At 37.4% G+C, this 16,281-nt stretch overlaps 1 long non-coding RNA gene across 2 annotated transcripts; it reads left to right on the top strand.

Annotated features, from left to right (window-relative positions):
• The first annotated feature begins 3,234 nt into the window (after positions 1-3,234).
• On the top strand, positions 3,235-13,902 carry LOC105663134 (uncharacterized). 2 transcript variants are annotated; one of them, XR_013039257.1, is made up of 6 exons: positions 3,235-4,164; positions 4,246-4,354; positions 9,231-9,429; positions 9,525-9,626; positions 9,729-10,033; positions 10,998-13,902. It is a non-coding gene; the product is annotated as an uncharacterized LOC105663134 (long non-coding RNA). The 2 variants fall into 2 exon arrangements; XR_013039258.1 differs by lacking the exon at positions 9,729-10,033 and having other exon boundaries at positions 3,290-4,164; positions 10,998-13,901.
• Positions 13,903-16,281: the final 2,379 nt, after the last annotated feature.

Raw genomic sequence — 16,281 nt, forward strand, 5'->3', positions numbered from 1 at the left:
AATTGGGGAGTTATGGAATTGGGGACTTGTGGAATTGGAAGCTTGAGAAATTGGGGACTTGTGGAATTGGAGAGTTATGGAATTGGGGACTTGTGGAATTGGGAACTGGTGGAATTCGGGACTTATGGAATTGGGGACTGGTGGAATTGGAAGCTTGAAGAATTGGGGACGTGTGGAATTGGGGACTTGTGAAATTGGGGAGTCATGGAATTGGGGACTTGTGATTTTGGGGACTTGTGGAATTGGGAACTTATGGAATTGGGGGCTTGTGGAATTGGGGACTGATGGAATTGGAAACTTGTCGAATTACGGACTGATGGAATTGGGGACTGGTGGTATTGGAAACTTGAGAAATTGTAAACTTGTGAAATTGTATAGTTAGATACTCTATGTGTACATCTCTACATCTCCCTATATCATCATTTCTCTACTTCTATACCTCCCTACCTGCCAACCTTCATATCTCTACACCTCTACATCCCTACATCCCCAACATATCCACATATCCACACATACGTCCCAAAGCCCTGTTCCACAAAGAGCTACACACCAGCCTAAAGCACCTTAATCCCCATCTGAAATGGTAGAAGTTTATAAAGTTTGTAACTCTATACATAAAGACCCGAAGGAGGCTGCATTGTCAAGGTCCTAGCAGCTCCTTGGTTGATGCAATGAGATAAGAATTTCACAGGATAATTTACGACATACATATATATACATACTTGACTCGTAATACACGCAACGATTATGCACACTCGATCCTATGCACGTGACCATTATGGACCGAAGGTAAACTTCATTTTCTGGATTCTGTTTGTAAGTGATTTTACGGATTCTCGGATGAATTATGTGGATCGGAGTAAGGTGGTTTGAGTGTGGTTTTGGTGTACCTGTTTGATCTGTTAATTTTTGTTTTAATGCTTATCTGGTGCGATTAATTGAATGATCTCGAAGGAGATAATTAGCGGCACGACACGTTTATACTTCTTTATCTGAATATTATTTTTATTTGGGTTCTTGGAAATTTGATTGAAGTACAAAATTTGTTCTTGGTAATTTTTGGAATTTTTTCAAATTGTTCACATTAGTTTTTTATAATTGTTTGAATTTATTAAAATTGTTCACATTAATTTTTTTTAATTGTTTGAATTTTTTTAAATTGTTCAAATTTTTTTTTTGAATTATTCAAATTCATTGTTCAAAGTTATTAAAGATTGTACAACTTTTATTCTTTAAAATTGTTCACATTTTTTTAAATTATTCAAATTTATTCTTTAAAGTTATTAAAAATTGTACATCTTTATTCTTTAAAATTGTTCAAATTTATTAAAAATTACACAAGTTTATTCTCTTCAGTGTACAATACAATATCACGTACTTTACAGAAGAGCACTAATTAATCCATAAATCATTCCCTCCAACTTGAACATCGGTGTATCAAATTTTTTAATTATACCGTCTTCCTTTGTTGACGATCTCGGATATCTAAAAAACGTATCATCTCGCGCGCCTCGTCTCGACGATTCTACACGATTCTTCAATTACACGTTAACAGATCCATTTTCGTCCGGGTGTAACTTCACCTTATTGAATTCGTTGGGCGGTTCGAAATCGTTTTACGTAATCGATTCGTGATCCACCTTCGAACGCATTTCGCTTTTTCGCATTCCGGCACCGATGTGCTGGTAGCACCCAAGATGTCCGCTCGTAGGACCATGTTCTGCCTCCACTTTCTCCGCAATTACGTCACACGACGTTTACCATGGCACCCCATCTCTACTACCATGGACACGTTGCTGTAAACTTTTCTTTTCATGTACTCGACACATGTACTTCGATATTGCATATGTGCTAAGTGGGTATATGTGGCATATGTGCTAATTGAGTTCGGTGTAATAGTGTGACGTCACTGTAAAATTGATTCATATCAAGTTTACGTCATAAGCATGTAACATATGTAACACATCAAGTTTATATTATACGCATGTATAGAATATGTGACATGTCAAGTTTATATTATACGCATGTATAGAATATGTGACATATCAAGTTTATATTATACGCATGTGATATATGTAACATATCAAGTTTATATTATACACACGTAGCACATGTAACATATAAAGTTAATATTATACACACATGACATATGTAATATATCAAGTTTATATTATGCACTTGTGAGATATGTAACACATCAAGTTTATATTATACACATGTGATATATGTGACATATGTAACATATCAAGTTTATATTATACTCATGTGACATATGTAACACATCAAGTTTATATTAAACACATGTGACATATGTGACATATGTAACATATCAAGTTTATATTATACTCATGTGACATATGTAACACATCAAGTTTATATTATACACATGTGGCATATGTGACATATGTAACATATCAAGTTTATATTATACTCATGTAACATATGTAACACATCAAGTTTATATTATACACATGTAACATATGTGATATATGTAGCATATCAAGTTTGTATTATACTCTTGTGATATATGTAACACATCAAGTTTATATTATAATCAAGTGACATATGTGATATATGTAGCATATCAAGTTCGTATTATATACTCTTGTGACATATGTGACACATCAAGTTTATATTATACTCAAGTGACATATGTGATATATGTAGCATATCAAGTTTGTATTATACTCTTATGACATATGTAACACATCAAGTTTATATTATACTCAAGTGATATATGTGATATATGTAGCATATCAAGTTTGTATTATATTCTTGTGACATATGTAACACATCAAGTTTATATTATACTCAAGTGACATATGTGACATATGTAGCATATCAAGTTTGTATGATACTCAAGTGACATATGTAACACATCAAGTTTATATTATACTCAAGTGATATATGTGATATATGTAGCATATCAAGTTTATATTATATTCTTGTGACATATGTAACACATCAAGTTTATATTAAACACATGTGACATATGTGACATATGTAACATATCAAGTTTATATTATACTCATGTGACATATGTAACACATCAAGTTTATATTAAACACATGTGACATATGTGACATATGTAACATATCAAGTTTATATTACACTCATGTGACATATGTAACACATCAAGTTTATATTATACACATGTGACATATGTGACATATGTAACATATCAAGTTTATATTATACTCATGTGACATACGTAGCATATCAAACTTACATTACAAGCATGTGTCATATGTAACATATCAAGTTTATATCACACACACAACATATGTAACATATGTTCATCGCCTTCTATTAATTTCATTTCCTAGTCATGCAGATGACACGCGTACCAATTACCGCTGTTTAGGATATTGCCACAAAAGGTCACATAAAACAAACTACGTATAACAATTGGCGGACACAAGTCTGGAACAAATCCATGTGACCATGAAAATATGGATCGCATCCGCCTTCGGACGAACGCACGAAGTGTGCTCAGTTCCTAGTGAAATTGACGACGAGCCAGTGCAAAACGAGTAAACACGTTTTTCCAAGTGAAGTTCTATCAAGCTGCATAACATTGCAGCAGAAATTAATAAAATATTAGTTACGTAAAAGATAATATGCCTGACTGTAAAAACTGTTCTTTTACCAAAATACTCTTAATTATAATTGCGCTCGTTTGTTCGGGTGCATTAATATTCTTTGTGGCCGCAATAGTTTATTTCTTGTTTTTCTTCCGTATTTAAAGTCTCCGCTTGAAAGCTTCGAAGAGTAAACACTTTCCGAGTGAAGTTCTGTTAAGCTGCATAATATTGCAGCAAAATTATATTACAACTTGTATATTAAGTCAATTGAAAAGACAAAATGCCTGACTTTAAAAATTTTACTTTTACCGAAATTCTTATAGTTTTAACCATGCTCTTTTTTTTGGGTTTATTGATATATTTTTTACTTGGAGTATTTTATTTTGGGCTTTTTTTTCATTTTTGAAGACTCTGTTCGAAAAAATCTTAGAAGCAGTGGCAAACAAATGGATGGAGTAATTAGCCTAATTAGCAATGGACATCGGAGAATTTTAAATAATTATCTAAAATGTCAAGCATTACGTACGACAGAGAAGAACGTAGACCTTAATTGCATTCGCTGGAGAAAGGTGAATCCTCGGTGAGATCCTTATCATTTATCAAACACCTTCACGTAAAAAAGGTGTCTGAAAAACTGTAATCGAAATTGCGAATTCCCCAGACAGGCATTTATTAAAGTTAACCTCGCAATTCGAACGGTTCGCAATTTCACGTGTGCAAGGACGCCGGTTAAAAGGAAGCAATTAAATTTGAAGAGGAAGGACGAAAAGGTATTTTAATGTGTCATTTTCTTCTTCATAACGGTGCTCGAAGGACGAAGGTTGCGAAATTATCGAGTCTCATCGTGACAGAATGTCCCCGTCATTAAATGGGGTATTTCTTCTTTTGTTGTTTCCGTGTGAAATCCATGATGATCGATTAAATTCTAACGTTGTCTCGATTTCAGGCGAGTTATGATTTCGTAATGTATGCAAACACGTGTCACGTAAATTTCAAAGCTTTTAACATCGCAGATAACAAGGCTTTATACCATCATTTATGTTCTGTCGTACTTATGACTGTGCTAAATTTAACTACACCTTTGACAGGGCGGTAAAATATGGTACTTAGGGGACCTTCGGATACGGAGCTGCTTTAATCAAATTTATCAACTTCATTGCTCGTTTTCGACCACGTTCTTTTTGCTCGTTTTAGTCTCATTTTTTGGTTGGAGACCTTTTTTTTGTATGTCTCTCGATTGCTGACCTTTTGATCCATGAGTGTGGAAGAGACGGGTCATTTCGTGTTATTAACAAAAATTTGGGAATTTGGATATTTTTAGTGGGATGAAGCTCTGAATTCTCTAGTATCAATTAATTTTTATATTCTTATATTTTTAGAATTTTAGATTTCCAGAATTTCCAAATTCCATAAATTCCAATTTCTCAAGTTTCAAATTCCATAACTCCCCAACTCCACAAGTCCCCAATTCCACATGTCCCCAATTCCACAAGTCCCCAATTCCACAAGTCCCCAACTCCACAAGTCCCCAATTCCACAAGTCCCCAATTCCACAAGTCCCCAATTCCATAACTCCCCAATTCCACAAGTCCCCAATTTCTCAAGCTTCCAATTCCATCAGTCCCCAATTCCATAAGTTCCCAATTCCATAACTCCCCAATTCCACAAGTCCCCAATTCCATAACTCCCCAATTCCACAAGTCCCCAATTCCATAACTCCCCAATTCCACAAGTCCCCAATTCCACAAGTCCCCAATTCCACAAGTCCCCAATTCCATAACTCCCCAATTCCATAACTCCCCAATTCCACAAGTCCCCAATTCCATAACTCCCCAATTCCACAAGTCCCCAATTCCACAAGTCCCCAATTCCACAAGTCCCCAATTCCATAACTCCCCAATTCCATAACTCCCCAATTCCACAAGTCCCCAATTCCATAACTCCCCAATTCCACAAGTCCCCAATTTCTCAAGCTTCCAATTCCACCAGTCCCCAATTCCATAAGTCTCCAATTCCACCAGTCCCCAATTCCACAAGTCCCCAATTCCATAACTCCTCAGTTCCACAAGTCCCCAATTTCTCAATCTTCCAAACCCGTATTTCTCTCAATTCCCAGTGTCTTAATTCCTCAATTCCCAATTTCTCAATTCCCTAATTCCCCAAACCCCTCAATTCTCCACTTTTTCAATTTTTTCACTCTCGCTATTACCAATCTCCCCAACTCCCAAATTTCAAATTTAAATATTTTCAACTTCCTAAATATTCCAACCCTATTTTCTCTAATTCCTATTTTTCCTCAATATCATCAAAAGTGTGATGAACCAAAAATTAATTATTAAACTTACGGAAGAACCCACCATCTTAAAACCCAAAATCCTAGTTGCTCCACATTTTGGTTGCTCCAAAATGTCTACATATATTGGTCTGCCATTTTGTTTTCACCAAACGGTCCCAGAAATTCCATTCGCCTGCGATCACATTTCATCCGTGTGCCGCCGGTTGTTATCGAATGCAAATAAGCTCTCTCCCGTGCGAGAACTTTCGTATCACAAAGGAATCGGCTCGTCAAGAATCCACTTGGCTGAAACAAGTAGCTCGAAGCCCTCGGGGCTTATCTCTGACGTGCCTTTGTCGACATCTTAGGATTTACTGCCGCTTCGTTTCCTACATTCAAGGTGTGTACATTTATTCGCTTTGACGTGTAGAAAATTTTGAAAATGATGTTGTGCGAAAGAATACGAAAAGATAGGATCTAGATATCAAGGTAATTTTGTTTATTCCCTGAAGTGATGCTTCGTTATGTTCGTAATTAAAGATACAATCTTTATGAGTCTATTCTATAAAACTGTTTAGGTGTTTCTCTACTTTAATGGTCAATTAAATTTGCATACTGTAATGTGCAAATAATGGAGTAAATTAATAGTGGGGTGCAGTGGTTAAGGAGGCTTCTCATTTTTCTTGGATTCGTGGTATTATTACGCTTGGTACTTCCACGCGTGATATTTCCACGCTTGGTACTTCCACGCGTGGTATTTCTACGCTTGGTAATTCCACGCGTGGTATTTCCACGCTTGGTACCTCCACGCGTGGTATTTCTACGCTTGGTACTTCCATGCGTTGTATTTCCACGCTTGGTACTTCCACGCGTGGTATTTCTACGCTTGGTAATTCCATGCGTGGTATTTCCACGCTTGGTACTTCCACGCGTGGTATTTCTACGCTTGGTAATTCCATGCGTGGTATTTCCACGCTTGGTACCTCCACGCGTGGTATTTCTACGCTTGGTACTTCCATGCGTGGTATCTCCACGCTTGGTACCTCCACGCGTGGTATTTCCGCGCTTGGTACTTCCACGCGTGGTATTTCCACGCTTGGTACCTCCACGCGTGGTATTTCTACGCTTGGTACTTCCACGCGTGGTATTTCCACGCTTGGTACTTCCACGCGTGGTATTTCTACGCTTGGTACTTCCACGCCTGGTATTTTCACGCTTGGTACTTTCACGCGTGGTATTTCCACGCTTGGTACTTCCACGCGTGGTATTTCTACGCTTGGTAATTGCACACGTGGTATTTTCACGCTTGGTACTTCCATGCGTGGTATTTCCACGCTTGGTACCTCCACGCGTGGTATTTCCACGCTTGGTACTTCCATGCGTGGTATTTCCACGCTTGGTACCTCCACGCGTGGTATTTCCACGCTTGGTACCTCCACGCGTGGTATCTCTACGCTTGGTACTTCCACGCGTGATATTTTCACGCTTGGTACTTCCATGCGTGGTATTTGTACGCTTGGTATCCAGCCTATTTTTGCAAAGGGAAATCCTATTCACAATCACGTCAGCACCCGCCATTTCAGGGACCTACATTTGCAAGACACCCTGTGCATCACACTTATGTGACTATACATTATCACACACCCCTTCTTGATTTACTTTGTACCTTAACTTGATGGATAAAAGAAATTCGTGCAAGCAGTTAATTTTTATAATTTCTAATATTTTATATTAAAATATATCTTGAATGTTCGAATTTTTCGAACAGAAGGACAAATTACCCTAGTTTTATTAATTCCTTGTTATCTCTTTTTCCTTCGAACGAGAAATTGTCTGCGGAGCAGTGAACAGTGACCTTTTATATTATGCATGGGCAACGTACGCTCGAAAATATGGCTTATGGTGGCAGAGCGTGTCTTTGTAACTTTGTCCTTACGTAACCGTCCGTAACTTTATATCCTGTCTTTATGTGGCCCTCAGGTACCTGGGCGTGGTTCTTTTTCCGCCATAAGTTTCTTTTATATCGAATGATCGTTGCAGATCGATCAATCTGCACGCTTCGAACGATATAGACATATTTCTTGCTTGAAATCGAACAGAAACTTGCTTGTCCGTTTCCTTTCGAGATTTTAATCTACGGACAATATGGTACAGTGTATATTTATGCCCTTCTTAATATTTATATCACATTGCTCTCGATACATCGCCTTATTTCGATATCTTACACCTCTCGGTATATCATTTTGATACATCGGTTAGTGGAGTCGAGGAAGTGTTTTTTAGGAGAAATTTGGGTTGCGGGTTTTGTTTTGGATTTGAGGTGGCAAGTTTTAGGTGGGTTTTTGGGGAAATTGAGGTTATGGATTTTATGGGTCTTCAATTCCACAAGTCTCAATCTCTCAAGCTTTAAATTCTTCAAGTCCCAAATTTCTCAAGTTTCAAATAACACAAGTCTCCAATTCTACACGTCCCTAATTCCACACGTCCCCAATTCCATAAGCCCCAATTCCATAACTCCCCAATTCCACACGTCCCCAATTCCACAAATTCCCAATTCCATAAGTCCCCAATTCCACACGTCCCCAATTCCACACGTCCCCAATTCCACAAGTCCCTAATTCCACACGTCCCCAATTCCACACATCCCCAATTCCACACGTCCCCAATTCCACACGTCCTCAATTCCACATGTCCCCAATTCCACACGTCCCCCATTGCACAAGTCCCCAGTTCTATAGCTCCCCAATTCCACACGTCCCCAATTCCACACGTCCCCAGTTCCAACCGTCCCCAATTCCACACGTCCTCCATTGCACAAGTCCCCAATTCCATAGCTCCCCAATTCCACACGTCCCCAATTCCACACGTCCCCAGTTCCAACCGTCCCCAATTCCACACGTCCTCCATTGCACAAGTCCCCAATTCCATAGCTCCCCAATTCCACACGTCCCCAATTCCACAAGTCCCCAATTCCATAAGTCCCAAATTCCGCAAGTTCCCGAATCCAAAAGTCCTAAAATTCCTAAATCCCCAAAAATCCCCAAAGTCCCAATCATCGCCAAAGTCCCCAAAATCTAAAAATACCAAAAATGAACGAAATTTCGGTCACATCATAAAATCATATCCTTTAACTTCGCAAACGTGAAATCACTCGATTAAAGTATTCAGCGCTCATATTCAGCGACTGTTAGTAACATGTCCGCTGTACCGACCTTGCGTGTCGTGCTCGTCTCATTGTTTCGCGATTATATTTTGGCGCGGACGAGCCGACAGAACGCGAGAAGGTCGATCCGCGTGTAAATTACGAATACGTGGTTACCAGGTCGACGTTGAACCACGAGATTTCACGTGAACGCATTGTGTTTTGACAGATCGGGCACGATAGCGGCGTACGTTTTATTCGCAAGTACAAGTTCACCGTTCTGCGCCGTGAATTCGTAAGATCATCTTTCACGGTTTTCCGTGACGTGCTGTGTCGCGTCACGCCGCCGACGCCTGCCACGAAATGTACGCCGTCAATCCTCGCCGGATTTACTTTAATTCCCATTTACGTAACGGAAATTTGACAAGGTATGTGCTTGATTTTTTTACGCTTTCTCTTGGGAACATTTAACTGCGAAATTGACCGGTCGGGACAACGAGAATGTTATGGAATTTTTTAATAGGTTCTATTTAAAACATGGTCTTGCAAAATGTGACTTTGGTCATTTCTGATGATGGGTGTAGTAATTGATATTGCATTTTTATGTGTCAAAGGGTTGTTTCGGGTGAGTGCTTCTATTATCGATGTTTATAGTTTTCGATTATTGTATTTAAAATTAATGAGCTGTTAATGACTATTTAATGAGTGATTATTACATGTATTACAGGTGAATTGGACAGTGCCAACCTTGATGTAAATTCGTTGTAGGAATGTGTGTTATACATGCGTGTCACACATGTAGATCATGCATGTGCATCATACATGTATTTTATGCATGTAGATCACATATGTAGATCACACATGCAGATCATAGATATGCATCACACATGTATTTTATGCATGTAGATCACATATGTAGATCACACGTGTAGATCTCATATGTACATCACACATGTAGATTTCATATGTACATCGCATATGTATTTTATACATATATGTCACGCATGTAGATCACACATGTAGATCACACAGGTAAATCACACATGTATGTTATACATGTAAGTCTCACATGTAGATCTCATATGTACATCACACATGTATTTTATACATGTATGTCACGCATGTAGATCTCATATGTACATCACACATGAATTTTATACATGTATGTCATACATGTAGATCTCATATGTACATCACACATGTATTTTATACATATATGTCAGATATGTAGACATCATATATGTATGTACATCATGCATGTATGTCACACATGCACACCACACATCTACAAAATTACAAAACCTAAAAAATGACACTTCCGAAAAATATTAAAATATAAAAATTGAAAAAGAACTGCGAGTGGAAATCTACCTGAAACCAGCGATTAAAGAAAATATTTTCTCATGACAAGTTTGAAATCGTTAGAGGTGCGTAACCCACGACACAGAGTTTGTAAAAGGCGGCTAAACGCCCACCAGGTGGTAGGTGTCTCCTGTTTTCAACCGATGACAGCCTTTTTGCGTTCGATGCAATTTTCTAAGAGGTTCCTTTCCCTCGTCTACGCGTGCATTGTCGTTGCACCAGATTGCCCGAAGCGCGGAATGATGGACATTTCGCTTTTCTTTTATCGTTAACTTGAGTCCAACGGCTATCAATATCTGTCTTAGGATATAATCTTTGGAGACGTACTTTGCTAATGATGCGTTATATATAGTAACACTTTAATATTTCATAAAACAATCTTTCGGTTCGAGCTTCCATGTCCAAAACGTTTCAGTACAATATTTATTTCAGAATGAATGTTCTGTAAGATGTGACAGTGTGGTTTAGGATGTACATTTTTATTATTTGAAAAAGAGACAATGCTGTTCAGACATGATACTCAAACCGATCACATATTCAATTAACGTTAAATCTGAGGTCCTTACTGAATTATATAAATGACTGTACATAAACTTGCATATATCCTACAGTGATTAATCAATAATCTTTACAGAATTCATCGAAGAGCAAATTTAAGCAACAGAAATAATTACGTGAAGTATTGAAAGCAACATGACTGTATAAAATAAAAAAAGTACCCCGAAGAATCGCTACGACCATGAAGACAATAAAACAGAGAAGAGATTCGTCAAGTTAAAAATAAAATATTATTACAAGATGAGTCACCTTGAAAGGAAAGTTGTATCTGTCAAAAATTACAAGCATCGAGAACGCTAAAGGTAGCAATAAATCATTGAAAATTTATGAAACGATTCTATGTGGTAATCACAAAGTCCACGGAAATCACGGCTGAACCGCTGTTTGTCGCTGTTCTGGAAAATGACGTAACTCGTAGGAAGAAACTGCAATGGAGAGATATACGTGAACGCAGACCTGGATACGGGACGACCTTATCCAGGATGATTCACCGGAATCCATCTTGACCGTGCGTGGGATCGTGTTTTATCGGGAAATCGGTAACATGGACTGAATTCGAGATTCTGTATGTTGGATGTCCTTGACACTGGATTTGTCAAGATTTGTATTTTTGTAGATTTGTAAAGTTATGGATTGTTAGATAGATATAGTTGTAATGTGAATTATTGTGGTAGCTATTCAAATATTGTATTGTTCGTTGCTGATTCTTGTGGTTCGTGTATGAATATTACTGTTCCTCAACAAATATGATTTTGATCCTTCTGGTGAATCATTGTGGTCCTCAATGAATGTTATGTTGTTTCTCCACAAATATCATTCTGATCCTTCTGGTACCTCCACAAATATTTTTGTACTTCTACAAACATATTGTTCATTGTGGTTGATCCTTGTGGTTGCTCCATGAATATTACTGTTGTTCCTCCACAAACATCATTCTGATCCTCCTGGCTGATCCTTGTGGTACCTCCACAAATATTTTTGTAGGTCTTCCATGAATATTACTGTTCTTCCTCCATAAATATTATTCTAATCCTTGAGGTCCCTCCATGAATATTACTGTTCTTCCTCCTCAAATATTATTCTAATCCTTGAGCTCCCTCCATGAATATTATTGTACTTCTACAAACACCATATTGTTCATTGTGGTTGATCCTTGTGGTTGCTCCATGAATGTTACTGCTGTTCCTCCACAAACATCATTCTGATCCTTCTGGCTGATCCTTGTGGTACCTCCACAAATATTTTTGTAGGTCCTCCATGAATACTACTGTTCTTCCTCCACAGATATTATTCTAATCCTTGAGGTCCCTCCATGAATATTATTGTGGTACCTCTACAAAGATCACATTGTTCTTTGTGGGTGATCCTTGTGGCTCTTCCATGACTATCATTGGAGTTCCTCCATAAATATTTTTGCAGTTCCTCCACAAACATCATTCTGATCCTCCTGGCTGATCCTTGTGGTACCTCCACAAATATTTTTGTAGGTCTTCCATGAATACTACTGTTCTTCCTCCACAAATATTATTCTAATCTTTGAGGTCCCTCCATGAATATTATTGTGGTACCTCTACAAAGATCACATTGTTCTTTGTGGGTGATCCTTGTGGCTCTTCCATGACTATCATTGGGCTTCCTCCATAAATATTTTTGCAGTTCCTCCACAAATATTCTGATTTTTCTGCTTGTTCCTCGAAGTTCCAGCAACAATATTATTGTGTCTCCACAAATATTTTCATACTTCCTCCACAAATATCACCATGTTCCCTCCACAACTACATCCTTCACATTCCAATCCTTCCTCCACAAATTTCTCTATATTTCCTCCAAAAATATCCTGCTTCCCCCATCATCTCCTTGAATCCACCTCCTAAGCTTGATCATCATCAAATAAATTTTGTTCCCTCCACAACTACATCCTTCACATTCCAATCCTTCCTCCACAAATTTCTCTATATTTCCTCCAAAAATATCCTGCTTCCCCCATCATCACCTTGAACCACCTCCTAAACTTGATGATCATCAAATAAATTTTGAACATCAAATAAACTTGATCAACATCGAATAAAAGTGAAAATACTATACCTTGCTATATCAAACTCAGCTAGAATTTCTAGCATTGACTTTTCATCGATTCACACCCAAGTTCCTTTTATCGGAAAATCGAATCGATTAACTATATCTGGCACACCATTATTCTGTCTCTCGGAACGAACTGTTCTCATGACTCAATGACGATGTCGATGACAATCTCTTTCCTACGATCGGCGAACAGACAGTCGGATATCTACCCTTTTTTGGTTATCGACTCGGTTGGATCTACCCTCACGATTTAGTGAATTTCTTTGCCATTTAACGTTGCTTAAGTCATGTCGCTTAAGTTCTTTGTAGCTGCGTGACCTGGTAAGCTTCTGGTAAACTTGAAATTGTAAATTTGGTGTTGGAAATTTGAAAATTCAATACTTTTGGGTTCATCATTTTATTTCAGAATTTTTAGTGGTGAAATTTGGACACTTTCAAACTTTGAAATCTGTGGATTTTCTGTGTTGAAAATTTTGAAAATTGAACATCTTCAGATTTGGTTAATATATTTGAGAATTTTCAAGGTTGAGATTTGGACATTTTCAAACTTTAACATTTCAGAATTTTCTGTGTTAAAAATTTTTTAAGTTAAGCACTTCAGATTTGATAAATATATTTGAGAATTTTCTATGTTAAGATCTGGACATTTTCAAGCTTCGAAATTTCAGAATTTTCATCATAAAAAATTTGAAAACTTAAAAATTCATATACTTAAAAATTTCCAATATTAAAATTTCCACATCAACAACCATTAAAATTCGCTAATTTTAAAATTTCATTTCCCAAAAAACTAAAACTTGTAACCTAGCAGATAAATAAATACCATCATATAAGTAAGCAATCTCTGCATCTGAAATTGATGACCTAACCCATAATTCTACCAAACGTAATAATAAAATTGAAAGGTACAAGAATAATGTTTGCAACGTTATTTTCTCGTCACCGCTCCAAGAAGCTATTTTGGAATCGTCATCTCAGCGTAAAAACCTAACTGGCTTATAATTATCGAGCGATGTTACGCGGGTATAGGCACACTGTATTTGATCCATTAGCGGGAAACAAGATGATACGAAAATGCTCGCTGACGTAACTCGACGTCGCGCGAAACGGTGATCGTCGTTGATTAGCATACATCGCTGATTAATCTGTCCGCATGCGAGTTTATCGTGCATACCGGATAAACCGGTAAACGCGCGTGCAACATCGCGAAGAGGATAACTCGGATGATGCTGGAGAGTAGTTGAAGTGAGGCGTTCGTGACGCGTGCTTCTTTGATCGACCGACAGGTACCAAACGGTTTTTTGTTGTTTTTGAAATGAGCATATTGTTAGAGAGCGTGGGGACGATATACGGTATTGGTTAGGACAGTGACGGGCAGGTGTGCACTGTTGAGGGGGAGCGACGGGTACACGTGCAGTGACGATGGAGGCGTTCGTGGAGATTTGCATATGGGATTAGGGTGGTGGAGTTGGGAAATTTGAAAATTTACAGATTTTTGATGGTGGAAATTTCGAAATTTCCGAATTTCACATTTTTTAGATTTATAGAATTCTAGTTTTGCAGTTTAACGTTTTGCCAGTTTTCAAATTTCCCACTTCTCAAATTCCCCATTTCACAAATTTCCCATTTCCCTAATTTCCCACTTTTCAAATTTCCCACTTTTCAAATTTCCCATTTCACAAATTTCCCATTTCCCTAATTTCCCACTTTTCAAATTTCCCACTTCTCAAATTTCCCATTTCACAAATTTCCCATTTCCCTAATTTCCCACTTTTCAAATTTCCCACTTCTCAAATTTCCCATTTCACAAATTTCCCATTTCCCTAATTTCCCACTTTTCAAATTTCCCACTTTTCAAATTTCCCATTTCACAAATTTCCCATTTCCCTAATTTCCCACTTTTCAAATTTCCCACTTCTCAAATTTCCCATTTCACAAATTTCCCATTTCCCTAATTTCCCACTTTTCAAATTTCCCACTTCTCAAATTTCCCATTTCACAAATTTCCCATTTCCCTAATTTCCCACTTCTCAAATTTCCCATTTCCCAAATTTCCCATTCCCCAAATTTCCCATTTCCCAAATATCCCATTTCCTAAATTTCCTATTTCCCTAATTTCCCACTTCTCAAATTTCCCATTTTCCAAGTTTCCCATTTCCTAAATTTCCCACTTCTCAAATTTCCCATTTCGCAAATTTCCCATTTCCCAAATTTCCCATTTCCCTAATTACCCACTTCACAAACTTCCCATTTCCCAAGTTTCCCATTTCCCAAGTTTCCCATTTCCTAAATTTCCCATTTCCCTAATTTCCCACTTCACAAACTTCCCATTTCTCTAATTTCCCATTTCCAAAATTTCCCATTCCCGAAATTTCCCATTCCTCCAAATTACCCATTCCCCAAATTTCCCATTCCCCAAATTTCTCATTTCCCAAATTTCCCATTTTTCCTATTTCCCATATTTCCCATTTCCCAAAATTCCCAAATTTCTCAAACTTCTGAAGTTTCTCTAATTTCTCAAATTTCCCAATTTTCCCACATTTTCATAATTCCCCAAATTTCCCTAATTTTACAATTTTCTCAAATTTCTCTAATTTCCCAAATTTCTCAAATTTCCAAAATTTCCCTACTTTCCCTAATTTCCCAAATTTCCCAAATTTCCCAAATTCCCAAATTTCCCTAATTTCACAATTTTCTCTAATTTCTCTAATTTCTCAAATTTTTCAAATTTGCGAAATTTTCCCAATTTCCCTAATTTCCCTAATTTCCCTAATTTCCCAAATTTGTCGCTTCTCTTTCCCTTTTCTGTATCGTGTAAAGGATACTCCAAGAACCTTACTTCAAGCCTTATTCAAGAATACATACTTGAAATACTTTATGTGTCTACATACTTGTACATCAAATAATCCATTTCTACTTCAAATACCTTTCTCATACTTCAAGTATTATATTTATACTTAAAATATAATTTTTGTTTACCTAAAGTATTATATTTGTACCTCAAGTATCATATTTGAGTTTCATATACCTCAAGTATCCATATGTTAATATCTTAAATATCTTATTAGTACTTCAAGTATTCTCTCCATGCCTCAAATCCTCCGAATAAATCTTGCAAGAACATTAATCCTTCAAGCACCTGAAACTAGAAGCGGCTCGAACCTCATGTTCAATTAAGAAAAAACTAAATCTGTCTCTGTGACCTTCCCGAAAAACTGGAACAAGGTTCCAGGGTCATTTAATCATAATCTTCTAAGCGTTAAGGTGATTACATCTTG

Source organism: Megachile rotundata, chromosome 8 (assembly GCF_050947335.1).
Source record: "Megachile rotundata isolate GNS110a chromosome 8, iyMegRotu1, whole genome shotgun sequence".
In the NCBI taxonomy this organism is placed as follows: Eukaryota; Metazoa; Arthropoda; class Insecta; order Hymenoptera; family Megachilidae; genus Megachile; species Megachile rotundata.